Source organism: Lithobates pipiens, unplaced genomic scaffold (assembly GCF_037356315.1).
Source record: "Lithobates pipiens isolate NorthernLeopardFrog02 unplaced genomic scaffold, aLitPip1_a1.2 Scaffold_1, whole genome shotgun sequence".
Classification (NCBI taxonomy): domain Eukaryota; kingdom Metazoa; phylum Chordata; class Amphibia; order Anura; family Ranidae; genus Lithobates; species Lithobates pipiens.
Genome location: NW_027507685.1, coordinates 181,712,963 through 181,715,656, shown reverse-complemented (window position 1 = coordinate 181,715,656; position 2,694 = coordinate 181,712,963). Strand labels below are relative to the sequence as shown.

The following is a 2,694-nucleotide window of genomic DNA, read 5'->3' as shown; positions in this document are numbered from 1 at the left end:
CAATGGTGGCAGACCAAGAGGCGCATTTTGATCACTGGTATAACTACCTATCACATGGTGGTTCACAGATTTCAGGTTCTGGATTTATTATGGAATTACTACTACCTCTGAAATAAGTTGGTCCACACTATCCCAGAGACACATTACTGTTAAAGGTACCTCATCCCCTAATAATTCTATAAATATTGTATCCAAGAATAGGAAGAGGGGGGGGGGGCAGGGGATTTTTTTACGGTACACTATATAAAGAAACAGAGATTTCTTAAAAAAGAATTCATAGCTTTAATATTGGAAATATGTTAAAATTATTTTGGAAAAACCAAAATAGCAAAAATATAATAACAAATACACTTTTTATACAAAAGATTACATGACACAAAGTATAGGGGATCCTGAAAATGTTAGTTGCTGAGAATGATCATGTGTCCTCCCGACATGTTTCGCGTTTTTGCTTCTTCAGGGGAGTATGCAACTAACATGAACATAAACACAAAAAAAGGTTTAAGAATACAGAAAATACATTTATGCCATACAATTGGATACACATGAATTTCAGAGAATTAAGTATGAAATTGGTCTCAATTCGCTCAGTCAAAGGAGGTACTATGCTTACCCAGGTATAATCATTCCCGGCATCGCAACCCACAAGCCAATAGATGGTGAAATAGGTGGCAAGAATTGGGTGACAGGATCAAATGCTAAAAACAACCCAGCCCCACGCAGGGCATAGATGGAGGTAGACAAGCGCTACAAAGATCAAAAACAAAATCCAGAAATAAGTACCAAGTTTACAAATCCAGCACAGGTATTGAAAAATGTTAATTTGTAACAAAAAGGGTAACTGATATCAATCCCTAAATTATAAGAGGGAATTGGGGCTAAAAAACAAGCCTCCATAGTAGAACATGAGATACTCATTATCAAAGGAATAAAACAATTGATTTTAATTACGCTTGATTGGTAGCTTGTAAAGAGTGGCTGCTGGGGGTATACTACCTATATACTGTTAAAGAAAGCGAAAGGAATAAAAATTATTTTTACCTGCAGTTAGAGTCAAAGATGGAAGAGTTAATTCCATATGATAATATTGGTGCAGTACAAATGCAACAGATTACAAAAAAAAAAAAAAAAAAAAAAAAAAAAAAAAAAATCAATTGATTTAGTATGGTATTTTGTAAATTACAGAGTGCAGCGGTATGCTGCCACTGCCAGGCTTGCTGAACCTACAAGCAAATAAAAAGAAGGATGAGTAGATATGGGTATAGAAAGATGAGAAACAGTGTTGTAACAGTATGAAGTTCAACTAAAAAAAGTATATTTACCAAAGGAAAAGTCAGCGTGGCGGTAGTATCTGTGCTGAACCTGCACTACAGATGAAGTGACAGCGCTGCCTTTTGTATCCCCCATCCATCGAGCCGGCGTCTGACGTCACCGGCTCGATGCGGACAGCCATAGGTGGAAGCAGTGAGCATGTGCAAAGCCTTCCAAGTCGGCATTTAAACTACCAACCCCATAATGCCTCAGTGCTGACACGAGGTTCATTTGGATACATGCTGATGGAGATAGGGCTATGCTAGCTCTCCGCCCTTAAAGGGGCGGGAAGACACAAGCCTGCATAGAGGGCAGATAAAACGACGATTGTCATGGCTTTTAACCCTTGAGGGGATTACATGCTCCCTTCCACCTCAAATCGGGAGCCGCCTGGGGATATGACCCAGCGGCGCCCTTGGGTGTCCATATGCCCTTGCATACTTGGAGCAAGGGAAGATAAAAAACAGAGGATCCGGTCCCAAATCACAAAATAGTAAGGCTTAGGAATGCGGTGTAGGGAAGGAGGGAAAAAGCAAAGCTCCTCAATGTGGGTGGGACTCATAGAGAGCAACAGAGATCCCCAAGTGTGCAAACCATGAAACCCACCTTGGGCCAAGCGTAGCGAGACATTAAACGGTATATGTTACCTGTACAACGTTAATAGTAATTAGAAATGACATTTTTTTGATGTACAGAGATATTTTTAAATATAACATAAACATATCAATAAAGAAAAATAAAAATAAAAATAAAATAAAAAAATAATAAAAAACAAAAAGAAAACCAAATAAATAAATAACTACTACCTCTATTTGGATCACCAATTGACCTTTTTTTTTTAGTTTATTTTCTTTTTAGTTTATGCAAGTTTTTATTGACATTAATATCACTAGCATTGCAAATATTGTTTTGAATTTTGATTGTACAGTATATTTGACTGTTTTTTCTAGTGGCTTTATTATGTGCCCAGTTGTAAGCAACCCCTAAAATAATCAAGGGAGCATTCTGGTACCATATGTGGTATTCTAGTGGGGTCAAAGTACCACTGAGTCAGTACCTCATAACTGGGATCACTAGGGACATGCCAAACTTACCTGGGTTTGATTGAATGTGGGTTTGTAGAACGTGACTAAAGATCAGGTGTCAAATCCAAACCCAACTGAAGTCAATGTCAGCTAAATGTTAAAAAGGGTTGTGACCATCCCCCAGCCTAATAGGCAAGGGATAGCATGGGGGGGGGGGGGGGCAGGGGTAGCTGGGGACATGTAACAAAGCAAAGAAACAGTTAAAATATCCTGTTTGGTAGGTAGCAGCTTGTTTAATAATGCATTAAGGTCAACATTAACCTGCAGGGACTACTATTACTTGCCTAAAGTGACACAT

General features: G+C 38.5%; 1 long non-coding RNA gene across 1 annotated transcript; it reads right to left on the bottom strand.

Annotated features, from left to right (window-relative positions):
* Positions 1-268: 268 nt before the first annotated feature.
* LOC143988709 (uncharacterized) lies at positions 269-1,117 on the bottom strand. Its single transcript, XR_013276901.1, has 3 exons — positions 1,042-1,117; positions 614-747; positions 269-472 (listed from the first exon to the last, which is right to left on the bottom strand). It is a non-coding gene; the product is annotated as an uncharacterized LOC143988709 (long non-coding RNA).
* Positions 1,118-2,694: the final 1,577 nt, after the last annotated feature.